At 36.0% G+C, this 25,068-nt stretch overlaps 1 long non-coding RNA gene across 1 annotated transcript; it reads right to left on the bottom strand.

Annotated features, from left to right (window-relative positions):
- Positions 1-842: 842 nt before the first annotated feature.
- Positions 843-24,486, bottom strand: LOC113469633. Its single transcript, XR_003392990.1, has 2 exons — positions 23,601-24,486; positions 843-927 (listed from the first exon to the last, which is right to left on the bottom strand). It is a non-coding gene; the product is annotated as an uncharacterized LOC113469633 (long non-coding RNA).
- Between the last annotated feature and the right edge of the window lie 582 nt (positions 24,487-25,068).

Below are 25,068 nucleotides of genomic sequence, written 5' to 3'. Positions count from 1 at the left end.
CTCGAAGGTAGCCTTCTTGACATGAATTACATTGCTAACTGTTGCAATGTAATTCATGTCTAGAAGGCTACCTTCGAGCTTCGGTCCCTCTTAGTCCAAAAATAACAAGTGCAACAGTTAGCAATGTAATTCATGTCTAGAAGGCTACCTTCGAGCTTCGGTCCCTCTTAGTCCAAAAATAACAAGTGCAACAGTTAGCAATGTTATTTTCATTTGCATTGTTTGTCAGATGGTACCGTAATAACTCAAGAACAGTTGTTACAATTTTCAATTGATAGAGTCCTTTTCTTCGAGTGAAATATAGGTATACAGTTTAGATATGAATATTATGAATCTTTGTTGGTTATAATTCAATGTACGTAAAGACAAGAAATTACAAATTTCTATATTTCAAAAATGTTGTTTCCCTATTTCCTTAAAGATTGGCTGTACATTTGAGATCTCTGGGACACCCAGTATCCCAAACACTATTGCCAAGTTATCTCATTGTGAATGGGTACCCTGTATACCCACTATATGTCTGTATGTATATGGCGACACCCATTGCAGAGATAAACTATATACATACATATATTTTTTATTTAACTTAATTGAATATATTTCAATGATGTTTTTTTCTTCTGTGAGGTCAAATCTATTAAACTGATGCTTCGGCGTGGTCAGTCTTATACCTACCTATGATGAATTGAATGTACGATAAGACATCATTCTCAACAAGCTCTCAAGGTGAATTAAAATCATAAGCATTGAGATACCCACGAATATTGGGAATATCTCGTAATATGGGATTACCGGTCAACTTTAGAAATAAGGTAGATACCTACATCAAATAAACCAACTTACCGAAACTATATCGATGTGCTTCCTCTCTCAATTTCAATCTTCTTCAGGAAGATTGGTTAAACAACCATCAGCTCATCGCTCACTCTGAAAACCAAACAAATCATAAGGTAAATATATTTATGTATTAGACTATTAGAATTAAATACTTTGCAACAGACGAGAGAGTTCCTGAGGGAAACACCAAATACAATATTAGAAAGTTACTTACCTTACCTACAAAAAGAAAATAACTTTATTTTCTTCCTCTTTAAACTCAATGTCTCAATAACACGAAAATGGTGGTGCAAATTTTGTCCATAGAACAATAAAGCTTATTTTCTTCCTCTTTAAACTCAATGTCTCAATAACACGAAAATGGTGGTGCAAATTTTGTCCATAGAACAATAAAGCCAAAAAAACAAAAAAACTGGTTTTTGGGGGATTTTTTTTCACATTTTCTCACAAAAATGAGCTCTGATCTTGAAATTTGTCGCAACGACCTATGAACTCAAAGCGAGAAAGTTTTAGATAACACTTCAGTCGTTAATTTAAGATCGGTTTTAGCGTTACCTATGTTAAGCTACGCCGAGGAAGGCCAATAAATGGTTGGGTGACTTAAACATTATATTGGAAATAAAGGGAGAACGGGCTCTAGTCTTGATTTTAAATCATTACATGAAAGTAAAATCAAATCAAGAATGAGTTTTAAATAAACTGAATATTAAACAAATTAGGTAGGTACATAGGTACTGATTTTCTCTAACCACGATCGAATAAACTACGGGCTGAAAAATTTCCGGAGGGACGGGCCCAGCTTGTTGTTTGGCGGGTAAAATAAGGTGAGGTGTCAGATAGATTTTGAAAGTGTGTAAAATTGAGTATTGCGCGGAGACTTAAGTTCTTTACACCAGAGTGGGATAAAATCCAGCTCAAATGAAAAATCACTCAGGTGGTATTTATGGATATTCTTTTCCCTCATTATCCACATTTAAACAAATTTCAAAAAAGTTCAAGTTAGGGCGTAAGTCGCTAGAACACGAACCAAGGTCCGGGTGACCAGCCCCAAGCGGTTACACCCGACACTACTGAGCTTGTCGAGGTAATACCAGTGTTTAAAGGTAAAAAAAAGATAAGTATAGTCTATTAGCTTTATTTATGCACAAAACCGAAAGATCTAGGCGCACGGCAGTGCGCCAGGCCAAGTTCCGGCCTGAGCATTCCATTAAACAGAACAGGCTCGGACAGCTGACCCAAAATGTCCGTCTTCTCCATGACAGTGCTCCGGTCCATACTGCTGCCGTTACAAAGGCTGTTATGCAGGACTGTGGTTTCACAGATATACCCTAACCACCCTATACCGAATTTGTCACAAAAAACGTTAAAACATTAAAAATCCCTAATTTTCGAACACTTTGTTCATAGTTCATGGGTGTCGTTTTCTGCCGTTTGACAGTGCTCCGGTCCATACTGCTGCCGTTACAAAGGCTGTTATGCAGGACTGTGGTTTCACAGATATACCCTAACCACCCTATAGTATATACTAGACCCCTAGCAATTAATATCTGCTCTCAGGATTCAAATCTGAGCTCCGTGGCAGGAAATTTTCCAATAATAATGAAATCAAATCATTGTTTTTGGGCTATGTCGAGGACAGGGACTCAGCCCACCTTCTGAGGGTTATGGTACCTAGGCGATCCAATAAGTATATTGATGTCAGGGAAGACTTTGTTAAAAAATAGCCATGTCAGATTTTGTAGTTTCCTATTCGATCTAGGTCTGGCCGGAAACTTTTGGAACCCAACTACGTACATACATACCTATAGTGATATCTCCCTCTCCCTCCCTGTAATAAAACTTTTCATACTTGAAGTCCAGTACTTACTCATAGTTCAGCAAGTAGGTACCTAGCATGGTACAATGTACCATTGGTACATAAAATAACCATTAAATCAAATTGGATTTTGTAATAATAATAATTAAAAACTGCACCTACTAGGTAGGTATGGGGTTATGCTACGTCACAAGAACAAAGAACTCAATGATAATTATTACTGATGTAAAAACAGCAGGTAAGTTGTTTGAGGGAATGCAATATATTTCCCATTTGTTTTGTAGTTTGTATAGAAACTCACAACACATGGTCGAATAGTTTGGTACTCGGAGGTGTTTCAATATTATCTTCGGCAACATCACACAAACATCTGATATTGAGGTCACTCTAGACCTGAGAGCGAATAGAGGTTAGTACTCGTATGAAGCTATGAATGTGTTTCATACATAGTTAGTCTACTGACCCAGTGTTAAAATATTAACACAAGCAGGGTGTGTGTGAGAGAGAAAAATAATTATTTCTCAGGAGAAGTTCGGATATTTTACAAATATTAAGGTGGATTTCCACCAACGCGACCTCTGTCGTGCGACGTCACCTGTTTTCACTTGCAACATTTGTCGCGCGACGTGACCTGTTAAAAATTAAAGCACTCCCCGACAAAATCGCGCGACATTTGTCGCGCGACGTGACCTGTTTCCACTTGCAATTAAAAAATATTTTAATTTTTTTTTTTTAAGCTGTGTATTCAACGTGATATAGGGTGATGAAAATTATAAAAAAAATTAAAATTTTATTAAAATTAAAGCACTCCCACTCATAATAAGGAACAAACTAAAATGAAGAGTCGCGCGACACGTCCCCGACAAAATCGCGCGACGTGACCTGTTTCCACTTGCAATTAAAAAATATTTTAATTTATTATTTTTTTTAAGCTGTGTATTCAACGTGATATAGGGTGATGAAAATTATAAAAAAAATTAAAATTTTATTAAAATTAAAGCACTCCCACTCATAATAAGGAACAAACTAAAATGAAGAGTCGCGCGACACGTTTCCACTGGCATTGCTACGCGACATTCCTTTGATCCGGACCGACTTTTATCGGATAGAAGTCGCATGGTCGCACGACTTTTTTTCGTGTCGCGCGACACGTTTCCACTATGCGGCAAAAATCGCGTTGGTGGAAATCCACCTTTAGGTAGAACAAGATGGAAAGAGAAAGAGAGGAGACAAAAAGATAGAGGGAAGAGAGACTGGATGAGATAGTGACATTACTTGCTGTTAACTATTTTAAATTCCAGCAAAATGACAAGGCTCGAAAACTTTCACAACATAAAATCGGTTCCCCGACTGTAAAAAAAGTATTTACCTTATGGAAACACTAGTCTAATAGATAGAGGAATTTTAACAATGGCTTACCTTGCAATAATTAGAACAAACGATTTTTTTCATAGGATCGTTAGGTATGGTGGGGGAAGTGTCATACTAAAATCAAGACCTCGAGAGTTGAGGGAAGAACTTCTGATGGCGGCGAGAAACCGCCAGAAAACGGCCGAAATTTTGCACTTGTTTTTCGCTTTAACTCCTAGATCGTGCGTCCTACGCAATTTTTGATGGGAATCAAAATTAAAGTACACAAAATTGTTGAGAAAATTCACCTGAAAAATCAAGTGGTCACAAAGGGTGTGCCACCCCCCACCCTTCTCTTCCCCTATCTACCCACCCCCACCACTTTGAACTCACACCTGGAACCCCCATCCCCCATATCTCCTTCAATTTGGCCTGTTCCTTGGTAGGATGGTAAGACATGTATGTAGATTGTAGCTACCTATATTGAAAGTATACGTATGTTTTTGGAGGACTCCTCCATTGGAGTATACGTGTATATTTATGAGTTATGTTGTTAAAACAAACGATTTTTTTTTTCATAGGATCGTTAGGTATGGTGGGGGAAGTGTCATACTAAAATCGAGACCTCGAGAGTTGAGGGGAGAGCTTTTGGCGGCGGAAAAACCGCCAAAAAACCAATTTTCGCCCGTATTTCGACGGTTTTTCGGCCATACCCTATAATGTACACAGTAACAAAGGTAGGCGAATAGATATCGGACAAACAAAAATTAGGGTAAACGATTTTATTCTCTGAGATTGACAGGTAACATGAGGTAATTGTAAAAACAAATTTTAGACCTCCAAATCTGAGGGAGAACTCTGGGTGGCAAAAAAAAACCCGCCGAAATACGGCCGAAAATTGGTTTTTTTTGGCGGTTTTTCGGCCTCCAAAAGTTCTCCCCTCAGATTTGGAGGTCTCAAATTTGTTTTTACAATCACCTTATGGTACCTGACAATCTCAAAGAATAAAATCGTTTACCCTAATTTTTGTTTGTCCGATATCTATTCGCCTACCTTTGTTACTGTGTACATTTTGGGGTATCTTGAAAAAAAAAGCATCCAGTTTAAGGAAATTTTCTCAACTTTAAAGCTTTAAACGTATGTTTTTACTTTCCTTATCCTATAGGAAGGAAAGTTATGTAATCGAGTCAAATTTTAGATGGTCAGTTTTTAGTGCCAAAACACGTTTTGAGGTCCCTAGAGCCTAAATCCAAAGTTTCAGCCATTGGTCCGTGTGTCTGTCTGTCCTTCTGTCTGTCTGTAATTTGATAAATGCTCATACCTGGTAGGGTAGTTGGTAAGAACCTATAGTTGGTAAGACAACTAAATTTCGTTTTTCTTCCTTTATCCTTTAATATTTAGGTCGATTAGTCTATGAAAAAATTCAATATGAAGTCTAAACCTGGCAGTCTCAACCGAGCGGAGAGAGATCATCATTCTCTTAACAATCTATGTAATGAAAATTATTAATTACCTACCTAGGTATTTCTGTAATCACATCATCAATACAACATAGAGAACTCTTGAATTGTGAGACCACAAACTTCGCCACAAAACCGGCTGCAAAATGACAAATACCAAAAGTTTTTATCTTATTAATATCTACCTACATACACAGCTACAATAAAAGAATAAGTACCAGTTTTTAATTAATCAAATTCCGCCATAGGCGGCGATAGGGGGGGGCTTGGGGGGCTTAAGCCCCCCCAAAGTTATCAGGGCCTCTTACACTAGATAAAATTGGATTTCAGAATAATAATCCAAAACACCATTTTTTACTTTCCTTATCCTATAGGAAGGAAAGTAATGTAATCGGGTCAAATTTTCGATGTTCAGTTTTTAGTGCCAAAACACGTTTTGAGGTCCTTAGAGCCTAAATCCAAAGTTTCAGCCATTGGTCCGTCAAAGTGTGTGTCTGTCTGTAAACAAAATATCTCGAGAACGGTAAGAGCTAGAGAGTTGAAATTTGGTATGTATCTTTCAAATGTGACAAGGATGCGACACGAAACTTTTGGTTAAGACCGGTGCTACGGTTGGCGGCATTTTACCGCTTTTTGGCGGTTTTCTGTGTAATTTAACAATATCTCGGGAATGGTATGAGCTAGAGACTTGAAATTTGGTATGTAGTTCACAAATGTGACAAGGATGCAACACCAAACGTTTGGTTGAGATGGTTGCTGCGCTTGGCGGTATTTTGACCGCTTTTTGGCGGTTTTCGACCGTTTTTTGGCGGTTTTCAGCTATACTGACTAAACGGTTAGAGAAATTGTAAAAGTTACTATAGAACATAAAAATAAGCATCATTCAATAGGATAAGGAAAGTCGTGTGATGGTCACACCAGATTTTTTTATAATATAAATTAAATTGATCCCAAGGGCAAGGCAATGCCTAAACCCTTGACAAATGGAGTGTGCCTGAAGGCATGTGATGTGTTCCAATCCACTCGACCCCATCCCAAGGGCAAGGCAATGCCTAAACCCTTGACAAATGGAGTGTGCCTGAAGGCATGTGATGTGTTCCAATCCACTCGACCCCAAAATAAATAATACAAATACCTCCAATACCCCTACCTATTACTCAGACGATTTTTTTTTACGATTCTAAGGAACCCCCTCTGGGTTAGGTACTATTATTTATTATACAGAGATATAGATTAAAGCGACGATCCATCAAGACATGAAGATAAGGAATCTGTCAGATTGCCTATATAAATAAAATTGTAGATTTGTCTGTACATTGCTTAGAATCGTGACATTTTTGGTTATTCTTACTCCTTATGCATCCACAATTCCAAAAATCACATTAGAAAAATTTCTGTCTGTCGACATTTTTGGTTATTCTTACTCCTTATGCATCCACGATTCCAAAAATCACATTAGAAAAATTTCTGTCTGTCTGTATGTATGTATGTGTGTGTGTGTGTGTGTGTGTGTGTGTGTGTGTGTGTGTGTGTGTGTGTGTGTGTGTGTGTGTGTGTGTGTGTGTGTGTATGTCTGTCTGTTACGCTTTGATCAATAATATGAGGAATATACTTACAGGTTCATAGAGTGGCGTAGAAAATTCATTAGTGAGGGAATATCTATTTTTAGTCCGTCCTTCCTTTATTATTACAATAGTAATAAAAAGGTGTAAGGGACGGAGCTCATCTGATGTGCATACAGGGTGATGTAGAAAGAAGGGGACCTGCATATTATACCTACTGCATACAAAGTGCATCTTAATAGACCTACACCCAGCTCATCTGATGTGCATACAGGGTGATGTAGAAAGAAGGGGACCTGCATATTATACATACTGCATACAAAGTGCATCTTAATAGACTTGCACCCAGCTCATCTGATGTGCATACAGGGTGATGTAGAAAGAAGGGGACCTGCATATTTTGCATGATACAAACATGAGCAGAAATGAGTCTTTTCAAATGTATTTGCCTTGTGTACCTGGTCAAAATTCATGTTGAAATGTCAGATAAAATGAAAATAAAGAGCAATCAAAGTCACAAAACCTAAACATGATTCCTTTGGTTGTGTTCTATTCTCCATAAGCAGTCAAGATAGTTATTCCGTTTTATTACTTACTTTTCATTGTAAGGGACACCTCTCCTGTGGACAAACCCTTTAAAACAAAAAACAATTAGTGTATTTCGAAGAAGAAACCTAGGTAGGTATCTAGTATCTACCACCTATGCCTATGCTATGGGAAAAGTAAGTCATTATTACCATTCCTTTTGTCTCAAGTTGAAAATCGCAAACAGTTGACAATAAGGAAGGGACCTAGGTTTCTCAAGTCATAACTTCACGAGAGAATAGAAACACCTATGAGAATAGAGTCACCCTTCCCTGCTCAACACAATAGAAGAACTAATCAAACATGGACAACAAAATTCAATTGACAGTAGGTAGGTAGAAATGGGAGAAGACGCGTTCTATATAAGAAACAAAAAATCAAGTTGGACTCTTGTTCTTTTACGACGTCTCCATTGCAGACAAAAACATTTAAATGTACAATTATTTACATTAGGCAAAGACAAAGAAGAGGATGTCATATGTCACCCATCCATTATGCACCCACACATATTGTTACTTCAACTCTAGGAGCCACGGAAATTTTAACCTAGCCTATAACCACCGCCATAAAAATATGAACCTGTGTACAAAATTTCAAGTTTCTAAGACTTACCGTTTAGACGGCAACCTCTTACACACAAACAGAAAACCTCTCTTATTAATAAGATATACTACTTAGAACCCGTCTGACAGATAATCATTAAACACATCCAGACCATGTCTCCAATGATCTCGTTAAATTTTATTGTGAAAACATAAAACACGAGTTTTTGATTTTCTTTTTTATTCTGATTACTGTTTGTTCTTTGTTGGTAGGTTATATGTTTTATCCTCCATTTGCTCCCTGGAGTTCAATATGATAAGTACTTACTGGTACATATGAGGAAATTTTCCCTTCGCCACTAACATTAGTGGATGTGCCAAAGACACGAAGTGACAGTTTGACAAAATGGAGAGTAAATACCTCTTGTTGGATTGGGTATCATTTCATATTTTACATATTTGGTGACCTAATATCTTTAGTCTTTGTAGCTAGAATGAGCAAACGAGTACGTACTACGTTGGTACATATAATACAAGTAGGTATTGCATATTACCCCAATCAGTCGAAAAATGAATGCTGTACACACTGTAGATATCTTCTTTCTGTTTTTTGTGTAATACAGTAGGTATTGCATATTACCCCAATCAGTCGAAAAATGAATGCTGTACACACTGTAGATATGTACCTACCTATCTTCTTTCTGTTTTTTGGTGTAATACGGTATTACAGTATTACGAGCTACGCCACTACTACCTACCTAATGGTTCTGTAGAAGCACGTAGGGACACTGGACACTCCTATCTCTGCAAGTAAGATAGAGCGCAATGGAGTAGACTTGATATTATTGTGTATTGCAGTTAATTTAGCCTGCACCTCATTAACATCATCTTATTCCCCTCCTTTCCTTATTTTAAACCTCCGTCCAAGATATCATAATCATACACACATGGAATAACTCATTGGATCCTTGTTAGTTGTGTTATTTGCTGCTTGCATCATTATTTTTCCACGATTGAGGTTTCCCCAGAATTAATATTAATTTACAACGAGATGTTAAATATGCTATGGAAAGTACAACGCCAAGGAAATTCTAAAGGTTGTCCCGCCTAGAAATCCCTAACAGGTTTCTATCTACGAAGGTAAATACATAAGTAGCTGGTACTAACCTACTTTGAAAGGTGCCAAGAAGCTACATCACATGGCCATGATCATATTGATGATACCACATGTTTGATATAAGAGTAACTTCCAAAGAAATCTACCCATACTGCTGTAAGGTCCGTGTCATAGCATGTTCAACTGCTGTAAGGTCCGTGTCATAGCATGTTCAACTGCTGTAAGGTCCGTGTCATAGTATTTCTATCGCATGGTGGGACTCATGCATAAGTATTGTTTCTGCTGTATTGTTTCTGGTGTATGAAGACATTTTGATAGTGATCATCATATTGGAAACATAATGGTTGACACTCTGATAATACCTCATGATCATAATTGACAAATAACAGTACCTACCTACCTGCCTGTGTTACCTGCGTCCTCATAATATAACACATGCTGGTGCGTCAGCGAGATATTATGTTGTCCTCTTCGAGTGTAGATACCTCTATAGTAAGAATGAAAACCAGCTACTCAGCGTTTTACCATTTTTTGTGAATCCTGAAGGATTTATTTAGACTCTAAGGAAGAAAGTAGTCTAAAGGCTTAGATTTTTATTAATATTTATTTGAGTGTGCCAACATATTTAGACTTCTAAAAGGAATAGGTATAGAAATGTCACTTTTAAAATAATAAATAAGTAGAAAATCTTTATAACAAATACAGTAAGTATACTACTATTTTTTCCTTACTTATTTTGTTTGATTTCATTTCGCCATGTTTCTCGAATGTGTTTTGTCCACGAGGACCGATAGGATTATCCCGTCCTGATACCGCTAGCGAGAAGTTATTAATAAATTCCAGCTTACCTGACTAGCAACTGCTTGCACTTCACACTATCACTATCACTGTTACTATTATAGGCCATAGGTGCCTAACTCTCTGGTAATCAATCAAATATCTTGCATATCAGGAAGGTTTTTCACGTAAAATTCTGCAACACCGCGGCGCTGTGCCGTGGAATTTCTACACATCAGGTTCGGCAAATTCAAGTGGAAATTTCAATGCATTTTTACCGTGTCCAACTTGATTAGGTACTTATACATATAAGCAATATAAAAATACTTTGATATAAGAGTAACTTCCAAAGAAATCTACCCATCATGATAGCTATTAGGAAGGTGCCTCTAATCAATATTTTTTCTTGAATGTCAGGAAACAAAGGCGAAAATGTTTTTTTTTCCACAGAATACCTAACCATCCTAGTTATTTTATCTAAGAAAATGGGAATAGGTGCCTATTTACAGACCTAAGTTAGTCCTGACTTTAGAAAGTTCACAGTCCCAATCTTTATCAATGAGACTTTACGATATGAAACTCTCTTCAGAGTCTGATGGTAAATCACTCTGCATAGTAATCTCATTCAGTACACCATCACCAGTGCCAACATGTTGTAATAATGTTCTAGGAATCTAGGGGAACAGCCCTACAAAAAGCCCTATAGAAAAAATAAAGAAGGGGACCCAAATATAGAAGATTATTCTCTTGAACGAAAAGATGCTCCGATAGAAGAAAGAGAAGAGAGAAAGAAGGGGACCTGCATATTATACCTACTACATACAAAGTGCATCTTAATAGACCTGCACCCAGCTCATCTGATGTGCATACAGGGTGATGTAGAAAGAAGGGGACCTGCATATTATACCTACTGCATACAAAGTGCATCTTAATAGACTTGCACCCAGCTCATCTGATGTGCATACAGGGTGATGTAGAAAAAAAGGGACCTGCATATTATACCTACAAAGTGCATCTTAATAGACTTGCACCCAGCTCATCTGATGTGCATACAGGGTGATGTAGAAAAAAGGGGACCTGCATATTATACCTACAAAGTGCATATTAATAGACTTGCACCCAGCTCATCTGATGTACATACAGGGTTATGTAGAAAGAAGGGGACCTGCATATTATAGCTACTGCATACAAAGTGCATCTTAATAGACTTGCACCCAGCTCATCTGATGTGCATACAGGGTGATGTAGAAAGAAGGGGACCTGCATATTAAGGAGCGCGGTAGCGCTCCGCCCCGCCAAGTCAAGAAAGTTTGATTATACCTACTGCATACAAAGTGCATCCTAATAGACTTGCACCCAGCTCATATAGGGTGATGTAGAATAAATCAGTACTAAAGTTTCTTTTCTTCATCAATTTATCCACAACTCTTTAGTAGTTAGGTGCATCTTATCATACAAAAGCCATGTGATGGACAAACCATGATCATTCACTAGAAACCAGAAATATCCATGCTTCATGAAAAGAACATATCTTGAACCCTCCAATATCATACACAGTACCTATCTTTTAGACATTTTATCCCTTTCAATACGCCATTACAAGTAGACATCCTAAACCTAAATTCTCTCTACTAGGTATAAGGTAAACGCAAGTGGATTTTATACAAAGACGTGTTGTCAAATCAATCTTTCCACTATATTCACCCATGTGTTAAAGTAATTCGGATCAAGATGCAAGGAGAGGGTGAAAGTTAAGGAAATACCTGAGGGCACTCAGACTTGAGTGCAGGCAACCCAGGTAGCTCACACATTAGGCTGCGATTACTTTGGATTTTCCATTAAAATAAAATAAAATGAAATAATAAGTAAAGACCTTTTACTTAAGTAATGATTTTTATTTTAAAATAGACTCAATGCTCAAAGGTTGTATTTTAAACAAAGCTTTGGAACTTCAGGAGATAAAAAAAAAAAAAGTTTGTGCTTGGAAAAAGATTTTCAGTGGATGGAAAGCAAAAGTTTTGCTCGGTGGTAATCTAGTTGTCATGGAAACAATCACTAGACTGGGAGTAAATAATTTCAACTTGCTGCTTGCTGTCCCAAATTCCCCGTGGCGTGGTCTTGTTACAACCTCAAACATTGAGGGAAAGAAGAAAGAATCAAATACATATTATATTTTCAACTTGCTGCTTGCTGTCCCAAATTCCCCGTGGCGTGGTCTTGTTACAACCTCAAACATTGAGGGAAAGAAGAAAGAATCAAATAAGTACATATTATATCTCTAGTCCTACTTTTAGTATACGTAACCTCGTAACTTAGTTTTTCCGTAATGGGGAAGAATGATACACCCAAAAAATAGGTTGACAGTTGCTTCTAACATAGATAATAGTTTAATAGTTATAATATTAACAACGATACCTGTCAAGAAACTGTTTTTATATTAAGTATATAGGTATAAAAATAATTGACCGAACGAAGTGAAGGTCTATGTTTTAACTCGACCGTTTTGCATTTGGTTTGGATGTCTGTATGTTCCACTATAAGTAAATCGCGATTGCCTGGTCTGATTTTGATGAAATTTGGTACATATGTTCCTTGAATCAAGGCACGTCGCTAAACTTCACGATTTACCGGCATTTTTTAAATCGATTTATCTCGGTATCTAGAAGTCGTAGAAGAAAAAGAAAAATTCCGTTGGTCCTCAATTTCCCTGCTCTATGACTTTGAAACATCACCCAAGTAAGCGCAACTGATCTATTCAGATACATAATATGTTACTCTCATGTGCCCAATACATTGGGAATCATTTTACATTTAATATTTTCACTGGTCTGGTAAACAGAAAAGCGCACATAGAAAGTTATACTTTAAATTATTTATACATTTTAATATCTGGAACATTGGCTTGTAGATACATTCAACACCTAATAAGTAGGTAACTGAGAAAGTGCACTCTGCAGTAAATAACCTTCCACTTTTTTCTCTGAGAACTCCTGCATCAAGTATGATTTATCCTTGATCTGCTCGTTATTCCAAGACCTTACATTTCATCGGTTTACTTACTTCTTACTTGTGTAAAGTACTCTCGCCCTCCATTATACCTTACTCCAAAGCCAAATATGAGAGTCAAAAAATAATGTTATTATGAATTGTAATTAAATATAAAGTATGTACTTGGGTACATATTATGTACATGTAAGAAAGGCATGCATTGAAATTTGGTCTAGATCGTCAAGCCAAATATGAGAGTCAAAAAATAATGTTATTATGAATTGTAATTAAATATAAAGTATGTACTTGGGTACATATTATGTACATGTATGTAAGAAAGGCATGCATTGAAATTTGGTCTAGGTCGTTTAGGATCTTGGTCATCCGAGATGATGATATTATGTATAATAGATCTTACTCTCAAGTGATTTCTCTCTCCGGTATGAGAATTATTTGTGATGTAATGTAGACCGGCCACTCGCTATCAGGTAGACCTGACATGCACGCCTAAACAAGTCAGGTCTACCTGATGAGCACACACACTATCAGGTTGACCTGACAGGCGGACGTGTTCAGGTCTACCTGATATCTGATGAGCATAGGTAGACCTGACAATTCAGTGCTGTCAAAACTTGGAGTCTACCTCTTGTTCATGCTTTTCATAATACTCGTATAGCGTGTTATGAATGTCATGATACTCTACTATCCATCTCATGATCATACTTAGTTGATGCTACATGGAACCTGGTACCATTATTCTCCTCTGCTGGTTCAAGATTTTATCTTGACAGATGTAAGTTATTGAGGTGTGTCACAGGACACTGTTTGTTAAAGTCTCAGCTTAGGCAAAAGAATCTGAGTGAGGTCTACAGTTCACAGAACCACTAGTACCTGCATGTCTACTAATGCTCCCGTCCACCTTATACCACAGGTCTGGTCTATTCTGTCTGGGTAATAAAAAACCAGAAGCCTTTCAAGAGTGAGCTGAGCCAGTCAATTCAAGAGTTATACCACAGGTCTGGTCTATTCTGTCTGGGTAATAAAAAACCAGAAGCCTTTCAAGAGTGAGCTGAGCCAGTCAATTCAAGAGTGAGGAGCCAATATACGTATTACGTACGTATTCCAAGAATCCTAGCCACTCCATTTATCTTCAGAGTTTATTACCCATAGCAGCGATTCTTAACCTAAACCTTGCTGTCTCCTAGGTATATTGATTGAGCTTTAGCATCATTTGTTCTTTACGAAAACATAAATGAACAAATGAAATAACAGTTATAAATGGACTTGATAAAGAAGAATTTACCCTCACTTAATTTTTTAATTTCTGAAAGTGAGTGAGCCGCCCAGACCTGGCGTGTGTTTGTGAACAACTGGTCCTAGTACCTAGTAGTTACACCTATACCTATACACATTGCACAGGTAATATTATGTGTAATAACCACCCTTGAATGCCCCAGGCACCTCTCTACCTGTGCGTCAGGTGCGCCAACACATAATGAGTGCTGAATCCTCCTCTACTATAATATCTACAGCTCCTCATTATCATTCTCAATAATAGATATTTGAATAGCCAGGGAATAGAATTTCTATTATAAGGGGCGTATTGATTACGGACACGAAACAATCATAATGAAAGCCTCCTGAGTCCTGTTTATGTTTATACTCATTTGACGTAATTATAGAATTCTGGTATTCAGTAGATACATACTAGATACTGGGGGAGGATATGGTTTTCCATGTGCTGTAATGTTTGATCGCAACCAGTGCTTAATCGGAGTACTTACTCCGGTTCATAAGCATTTCCAACGGAATGCAAGAGTATAGTCCATTTCATAGCATGTTCAACTGCTATAGGACCTTACAGCAGTTGAACGGACCTTACAGCAGTTGAACAAACTATAACACGGACCTTATAGTCCTTTTTTTTAACATAAATAAATTATGAATGGTGGAGATGCCAAAACTCCATTATTTTTCCTTTAGGTAGTAAGCCTTGGTTTAATATAAATAAATTATGAATGGTGGAGATGCCAAAACTCCATTATTTTTCCTTTAGGTAGTAAGCCTTGGTTTAACATAAATAAATTAAGAATGGTGGAGATACCAAAACTCCATTATTTTTCCTTTAGGTAGTAAGCCTTGGTTTAACATAAATAAATTATGAATGGTGGAGATGCCAAAACTCCATTATTTTTCCTTTAGGTAGTAAGCCTTGGTTTAACATAAATAAATTAAGAATGGTGGAGATGCCAAAACTCCATTATTTTTCCTTTAGGTAGTAAGTCTTGGTTTAACATAAATAAATTATGAATGGTGGAGATGTCAAAACTCCGTCTTGGATTTTCGTCCAAAGATTTCAGCGAGATTGGTGGAGATGGAAAATTTCCCCAACGTAAATTTAATGTGCCCAAAATGCTTAACCATATTCACTGATTTCTCCTAGGAATAGGATTGTAAAGAGTTAACATGTTTGGATTCTCTAGCAGGTACAACATGGCGTAAATAGGGTTGTCGTTTCATTTTATTATTAACTCTGGATGTAACGTGACTTGATAACTGATGAAACAGTTTGACTTGGCTGTAAGTAGCTGTAGCATAACACTACGGCCATCATCTGAACAAGAATTTATATTTATACTGGTTGACAATTATTTTACATACTAATACCTATGTTTGTATTATGTGTACCTATACCTATGCTACGTGTTGTATTACCTATTTGTTTTTATGTCGGCGTCGGACTATACTGGAAATGCTTAAACCCATAGTAACGCACATACCATTGTGTACATAGTACATACATGGGTAGATAAATGGTAGATTTGTTAGTTAGAGATATTTAGTTGTTACAGATAGGTTTGTTTATAGATAGTTTATAATAGGACGAGAAAGTATTTTTGTAAGAAATGTCCACCCTGAAGAAATGCACTGTAGTACCGGGGTGGGCATTTCAGACGAATTTTCTGTTGAAATAAATAAATAAATAAAGAGGGTAGATAAATAGGAAATTCAGTGTCTGAGAGATGAACTGTTTTCTCTTCTTCTGTTGCTCAGTTAAAGTTAGCTTGTCTAGAGCTGGTCCTCCTCCTCCTCCTCCTCCTCCTCCTTCTCCTCCTCGTTCTCCTCCTCCTCGCTTTTTCCCGTGTTCAGACGGGGTCGGCGCGGCTTTTTTTTCGTCAGCCTCTCAATCAGCCCTAGCTAGTAGGGTCATTGTTTTGGGCTGATATTTGTCATTATATTATGAGTAGGTACTATAGCTGTGTATAATTATTAAGTTTAACTTTATGTATATTTGCAATCAGTCTCATTCACATTGTAAACTTGAGTCTGAAATTATTCAAGAACTAGGTAAAAATATGAAATATGTAGGTACATTAGAGATTAGACTACAACAGAACAAGCCTCAATAAATGAACTGAAATCCTTGTGAACTGTGAGAAGTTTAAACGTCAATATATGTAGATAATAATAATGTTACGCTTTGATCAATAATATGAGGAATATACTTACAGGTTCATAGAGTGGCGTAGAAAATTCATTAGTGAGGGAATATGGGGGGGGTACCTACAAACAACAATTTACCCAAAATTTTAATTTATTTACATCAATAATGGTTTGCATCATGTCTCGCGACTGATAATATTATTATCATAATAAATGTTAAGTACCTGGCTACTCCACTGATGTTCATACGTACAAGTGTATGCCCACTACACCCCCCACCCCCTACTCCACTATCAAGTGTTGTATTTCAATTAAACATAATCCCCTGGGGGGTAGGACCCGTGACATGAAATTGTACTTAATGTAGGCAAGGCTTTAGTTATAATGACGTGTTTTGCTTGTATCTGAAGTCTAGAGGAGGGATTCAGGGGTTCATATTATTAGGTATAAGCTGTAGGGTGCTCCTAGTTACTACTATGAGTAGAACAGGTAGCTAAAACCATTTATCTATTTGAAAATAAGATTCAGATATCTCATCTATTCTTCTGTTGTTGTTAACTCTAAACTACTCTAAAGATCTACGTCTTGGATTTTTTTATTTACCAAAAGGTATACATATACAATTATAATACACAACTGTTGGAAAAAAGTAAACAAATGAGTACCTACCTATTATTAAAAACAAGGTAGGCACATTAGACTTTTACTAGTCAAAAGATACCTATTACATATAAAATATATTTTAATTTGCCTCCTAGTTCTTATACCTACATAGGTACTTCTTATTTAAATAAAATAGAGTACCTACCTAGTTCCTTTAGTACTTGAGGTATGGTTTGATACTTGGAGGTAAGTATAGCTTTTCTCTTTAGCTAGCAACTAGCACTAGGAACCTAGGTATTAGTTTTATTGTGAATAAAATGAAGTTTGATCGAAATAACAGTACCTTTTACTCGTAGGTACTTGAGTATTGTACTTTACATGGGGTTATTGTTCCACATTGTGAGTGTTGCATAATAAAAACACCTAGTCCCGTGTTAAAATAGCTATTTCTCATCATCACTATTACTATAATGGTGGGAATTTGATTTCTTGATTAGGTAGAAAAATATTTATATTAGGTACCTACCATTATTATTATCTACATATATTGACGTTTAAACTTCTCACAGTTCACAAGGATTTCAGTTCTACGTGAAATCTGACGTCACAACTCTTCGAACTTTTTCATTAGAACGGCAATTAAAAATTGAATTTTCGACCTTTTGAAGTTACTTTTTTGGAGTTTTGACTTCAGATTTGGATTTTTCACAGCTTTTTACGTAGGAATCGACCTTTTATTAATAATAACTTAATAATAACTCCTCCATTATAAATACCTAGCTACCTAGTCTAAATGTGTTTCGTCTGTAAAGCCCAAGTACTTTATTGGGTTCGGCTCAGTTATTTGGACTAAAATCGAGTGAGATGGAGAGCTTTGTTGCTTCCCTATGTCCCTCACGGGATAAAAGAAATTAAAATATTTATTTATTTGTTTGTATTTCAGGCGGAAATGTCTAGCATGTACTTCTCAAAGCTAGGTCGTAGCTTATTCGTTCTTGTACTGGTTGTCTATTTGTTTGGTGATCTTTCCATCTACTGCGCCACCGTAGCCGAACGGCAATTACTCATAGGATCTGGTAGTAACAGCATTGTAGTATTGTGTTTTGGCGCGGATTACTAAAGACACAATAACCAAGTCTTTGTTTATTGGGGCGATAATATCAGCCATGCAAGTCAGAGTACACGTTCACTCCTCGTGTACCTACATAATTGAGTATGACATTGTCTAAGTGTTCACGACAAAACGTCTTTAAACATTTTGAAACTTGAAATTTTGTGCATTAGGAATCCTGAAAGTTTAACCGCAGAGCTTACTCTTCGTGATATTCAATATCTCATATCACAAATAATATCAACCAATCAATGAAGTGTGAAACTAGAATTAAAAGAACTGAAAGATGAGAATTTAAAAACCGGGGCATAACGAAGTTCTTTAAGTCATGTTTTTTTCTAGCGATGTTTATTAACACTGAGTTTGGGTGGACTTGGTTAGCATTAGTTTTATGTTTAATCAGCTTTTAAAATTAAAATAACATTGACGACTTGGACCTAATTATTAGATATTACTACAAGAAGAAAAAAATCAGCTGGACCAGGACTCTATGAGACATAATACTTGTAGGTAAATATAAAATAATATGTATTAGTAGGTATGATGTTCGCTATCCCTTCATTGCAAGGATAGTGAAAGGAACAAATAAGAACAGCAAGTGATGGTATTAAACCTCTGGTAAAACTTGCAGAAGATATGTCTGAATAATAAGGTGGCTGGAGCCAGCACAAATAGCCATCAGCAGGTTGTGAGGCAAAGGTAATACAGGTACCTGTATGTATTGTACAATTATTGTATACAGGAATACAGGCTATAAATTTTGTACACAGGTTCATATTTTTATGGCGGTGGTTATAGGCTAGGTTAAAATTTCCTAAAGCCAGCCGTTCGCGAGTTATTCAACTTCGAAATTTTTGGCCGACTTTGGGTCACATTTTGGCGTTGAAATTTGTCGCGATGACCTATATTTTTTTTTATTTTTTCATGTGGTGTGGCGTGTGTGTGTGTGTGTGTTTGTGTGTGATGGGTGTGGTGTGTGCGTGGTGGGTGGGTGTGTGTGTGTGGTTTGTGTGTGTGGTGTGTGTGTGTGTGTGATGGGAGTGTGTGGATGATGTGTGTATGGTGAGCGAAGGAAAGCTCGCGGGTGTCCCGCTAGTGTATAAAATAATGGAGTGGAGTCAATGAGACGAGTTTAGTGTGACTCGTCATTCAATCAGAATTGAAAAGTCTTGGGTCTCCTAAGTAAATCTATATTTTAGGCTGTCTCAATATTATGTATACCTAATAAATTACTGATTTACGATAAACTCTACGTCTACCGTCTACATCTCATGGACACTGAACCAACAATCATAAAGAAATTGGAAGCCTTCGAGGTGTGGACAGGTACACATTACCAAATACCAACACTGAACTTCTGCAGGTATACATGACCAACACTGAACTTCTGCACGGTAAGTAATGAAGTTGAGGTTGAGGAACGGAGAAACTGAAGAGTACAAGTACGCCCTGCTTTCATCCATTATCCGAGGAAAGATAACAAATACTATGCGGCAAAGGTGTGGTATAAAATCGGAGAAGAAATCTTGCTTGTAGAACAACGGGGCATGGTTAGTTCAGCAAAAGCTTTAATAGATTATCCGAATTGCAAGCAAAGTGAAAATAGCTAAAATAATCGCAAGCATCGAGAACGGATAAGGGACCAAAGACGAAGAATACCATCCGAAAATTCAAATCCATAGTGTCCTATTTTGAGATTATGATGTCTACAAATTACACAATTCACTTTCATGTTTGCTGTGGAAAGCATCTCAGGCTACAGGTCCTGAACAACATAGATCCGGTCACAAGTATAAAAAGATAAAAATAAGATTCCTTCATAGAAACATGCACTCTGGAAATTTCCCTTCAGCTTGCACCCAACTTTAACGATAAATTTGTCATAAACCAGAGACAAAACTGGAAAGGAGTTGAGAGAATGAGAACGAGAAAAAAGGAACGAGGAGGATGAGAACATAATAAATGAAAAAGGAGAATGGGAACAGAAAATGGTGTCAGGGTTTTTAGGAAAATTGTATTTTCTTCTTTTTATTTTCTGCTATTGTCAGGGTAAATTTTCATTTCTGTAGTTCTTGTTTTTCGCAACGTACGTAAGCATCAGCTTTTCTCATATGTTGTTTAACTTGGTACCTATTTGAATTTTGGACAAATTTAGGATTTAGAAAAATGTCCTGCTTTGAAAAAATGTCTTCTGTGGGTAATCCTACGTATGAATGGGTAACCCTACGTAATACAATACATAATTATGTATCAAAACAGAAATAAAACTATCTACACGTCTTATGTAGGTACCTCTATCTAATAAAAAAGAGGTGACACTATTATAAAACCTGTCAATCACTCTAAAAAATAAAATTAAAGAATTTTTGATTTTGAACCTTTTAAATTTAAACGAAACAAAAGATTTACCTTTAGTTCATTTTCACAAATAATTCTCATACCGGAGAGAGAAATCACTTGAGAGTAAGATCTATTATACATAATATCATCAACTCGGATGACCAAGATCCTAAACGACCTAGACCAAATTTCAATGCATGCCTTTCTTACATGTACATAATATGTACCCCTATTATAAAACCTGTCAATCACTCTAAAAAATAAAATTAAAGAATTTTTGATTTTGAACCTTTTAAACGAAACAAAAGATTTACCTTTAGTTCATTTTGAACCTTTGAAACAGAACAATAGATTGTCAGGGGTTTACCATCTTGACTTCCCACGCATATGAATATGTATTGATATGCGTGGCAACTGTATTGGGGGATCGTAAAGCTTTGAAAGATCGTAACGGGGGCCCCGTTCAACTTTGGGGCCCCAAATTTCAATTAGCGACGTGCCTTGATTCAAGGAACATATGTACCAAATTTCATCAAAATCAGACCAGGCAATCGCGATTTACTTATAGTGGAACATACAGACATCCAAACCAAATGCAAAACGGTCGAGTTAAAACATAGACCTTCACTTCGTTCGGTCAATTATTTTTATACCTATATACTTAATATAAAAACAGTTTCTTGACAGGTATCGTTGTTAATATTATAACTATTAAACTATTATCTATGTTAGAAGCAACTGTCAACCTATTTTTTGGGTGTATCATTCTTCCCCATTACGGAAAAACTAAGTTACGAGGTTACGTATACTAAAAGTAGGACTAGAAATATAATATGTATTTGATTCTTTCTTCTTTCCCTCAATGTTTGAGGTTGTAACAAGACCACGCCACGGGGAATTTGGGACAGCAAGCAGCAAGTTGAAATTATTTACTCCCAGTCTAGTGATTGTTTCCATGACAACTAGATTACCACCGAGCAAAACTTTTGCTTTCCATCCACTGAAAATCTTTTTCCAAGAACAAACTTTTTTTTTTTTTATCTCCTGAAGTTCCAAAGCTTTGTTTAAAATACAACCTTTGAGCATTGAGTCTATTTTAAAATAAAAATCATTACTTAAGTAAAAGGTCTTTACTTATTATTTCATTTTATTTTATTTTAATGGAAAATCCAAAGTAATCGCAGCCTAATGTGTGAGCTACCTGGGTTGCCTGCACTCAAGTCTGAGTGCCCTCAGGTATTTCCTTAACTTTCACCCTCTCCTTGCATCTTGATCCGAATTACTTTAACACATGGGTGAATATAGTGGAAAGATTGATTTGACAACACGTCTTTGTATAAAATCCACTTGCGTTTACCTTATACCTAGTAGAGAGAATTTAGGTTTAGGATGTCTACTTGTAATGGCGTATTGAAAGGGATAAAATGTCTAAAAGATAGGTACTGTGTATGATATTGGAGGGTTCAAGATATGTTCTTTTCATGAAGCATGGATATTTCTGGTTTCTAGTGAATGATCATGGTTTGTCCATCACATGGCTTTTGTATGATAAGATGCACCTAACTACTAAAGAGTTGTGGATAAATTGATGAAGAAAAGAAACTTTAGTACTGATTTATTCTACATCACCCTATATGAGCTGGGTGCAAGTCTATTAGGATGCACTTTGTATGCAGTAGGTATAATCAAACTTTCTTGACTTGGCGGGGCGGAGCGCTACCGCGCTCCTAGTTATGACTTGAGAAACCTAGGTCCCTTCCTTATTGTCAACTGTTTGCGATTTTCAACTTGAGACAAAAGGAATGGTAATAATGACTTACTTTTCCCATAGCATAGGCATAGGTGGTAGATACTAGATACCTACCTAGGTTTCTTCTTCGAAATACACTAATTGTTTTTTGTTTTAAAGGGTTTGTCCACAGGAGAGGTGTCCCTTACAATGAAAAGTAAGTAATAAAACGGAATAACTATCTTGACTGCTTATGGAGAATAGAACACAACCAAAGGAATCATGTTTAGGTTTTGTGACTTTGATTGCTCTTTATTTTCATTTTATTTGACATTTCGGTCTGACATTTCAACATGAATTTTGACCAGGTAGGTACACAAGGCAAATACATTTGAAAAGACTCATTTCTGCTCATGTTTGTATCATGCAAAGAAGCAATCACAAGGGATCAACAATCTACATCAGCCATCACTAACTTTATTCTCATTGTAGTGGTACTAGGTACTAGTACTACATAGTAACTAGAAGATTAATATTATACAGCAACTATGGTAGACAGCAGACAGAGGCCTTATACTTAATGGGTTCTTTCAAGACATCAATGATCAGTGGCATCTAATGAAAATATTTCTTTCGTTCGATTGCTAAGTAAGAAAAAAATCTTTATCCTTTGCAAATTTCTAAATAATAGGCGTTTTCATTATTTAAAATACATTTTCAAACAATTGTAGGTAATCATCTATGACATACACAGGTCCTTCGAGTACATTTACCGATATTATTTAAAGTATGAAAAATCTCCTCATTAGATCGAAACCTTACAAAAGAGGTACCTACCTACTTTAGGTAATTTACTCCATACTCCTACTTGATATTTGAGAACTCTGGTATGGAGTGTTATTGACACAATCGAAGTGGATAAAACATATATTTAATATACCTACCTACTCGTACCTGAATCAGAAAGCCGTTATTTCCAGATCGTCATTCTCCCTTTTAAACCCTATGTTTTCTCCCTTCAAATCTAATACATAGGTGGGTATTACTTTTGTTAAATTGTATTGTACGTACAAACCAATAATATGTTATTCACGTTTCATGAAAACTCTCTAGGTACCTATGTTTACTTTCCTTTTTTTCGGATTTGATTGGAATTTTAATAATAAATCATTATATATATAATTGGATTAAGATTTAGGTTTCTCTTTATACATAAAAATATGTAGATTAATAATTTTTCCAATACCTATAAATCAGCTGACTGCTTCAAATTATTTTCAAAGTTTTACAATTTAAGTACATGAAAACAATACTCAACTGACTGAAGAATAATTCTTACCTGATTTGCAGGTGATGAGTACTGTTTATGAATTGGTATAGGTAATCCTAATGGTAATATTTTCCTTGATGAATCCAAATAATTATCTTGCACCTTGCACAAGCCACAGTGGAAATAACAATGGTAACAAAATTAATAAAACACTCTACCTAGGTACCTAAGAGGTATTGGATATGAAACAATAAACTGGAGAAGAAAATTCACTGCTCACAGATGTATTTCATCAGATGGAATAGGTAGGTACATAATAATATGTAGGTATTATGATTTATATTCACAAAAATATATTTAATTAATTTAAAATCTATATCTTAACTCTTAACAATATTCATATCAAATATTATTTTATAAATAAATATTATATTTTTAGGTTTATTAGATGGATATTTGTTGTTTGAAAAATAAGTGAAAGTATGAACTGGATATGAAATAGGTATGCTGGTTTTTTAGGTTTTAATGCAGGATAGGTAGGTACATAGAAAATGGAATAATCATTATTCCATTAAGGACGACTTGTTTATTTAAATTTAATATTAAATTATTTATTATATTATCTTATTTACCTATCTGGTAAAATAAATTGAGATAAAATTGCAGTTTTGTAATAGGTAGTAACTGAAAAACATTTTTGTTGCCACTCTTTCCAGCGTTATGAACTAGTTTTCACTTTATTTTTCTGCATTTTTACAACCAAAAATATTGAACTCATTGAAAAATACATTAACAAGAAAATCCACACGCATACAAATAAATAAGAAAACAATTTTAAAAGTAAATTGAAAAAAACATTTTGAAATGCACAAAGTAAAAATATCAAAAATAAAAGAATAACATCCTTCGTGTTCAACAAAAAACTCTCAACTGAAACGAAAACGATTAAACGACAACAGAAAACAGACTCTCTCACAGCACAACACAGAAACAGAAACGTTCTCTGTAGGTAGTAGTGGAACATGTTCATATATTTATTATCATAAAATGAAATGAATGGATGAACTTCATGGGTTAACTTGAAACTTGGAGTAGAGTAATGATAAAGAAATAATTTTATTCTGTTCATGTGAAAATGCAGTATTGAACTAGGTATTATAAAATGCACAATCACAATGGCTAACAGACGGTGTCTGTCTGAACCTTAAACTCCTGAATACCTGTGATGTTCTCCTGACCACCGAGACTTGAAAAACAATACCTACCAAATGAAATGAAGTAAGAATACCTATAAGCATATTACCCGTAGGGAGTTTTCCTGCCATTTATTTCCTTGAATTATTGTAGTAAGCTATAGTAAGTGGTGTAATAAAATATTGTCTGTGATGACAAGAGACACTAGGAAGGCTGATCTTGATCTTCAAGCTTGAGCAGCCGTATGGAACCAAAATATTCAATCCTTAAACGATCATCCTCCTTTGTCCTTTGTCTAAAAACTGACACTGAGGACTGAGGCTGATACCCGTGGATTCAATTC

The sequence above is a fragment of the Diaphorina citri genome, unplaced genomic scaffold (assembly GCF_000475195.1).
Source record: "Diaphorina citri unplaced genomic scaffold, Diaci psyllid genome assembly version 1.1 scaffold1164, whole genome shotgun sequence".
NCBI lineage: Eukaryota > Metazoa > Arthropoda > Insecta > Hemiptera > Psyllidae > Diaphorina > Diaphorina citri.
This window is presented reverse-complemented; position numbering and strand designations above follow the sequence as displayed.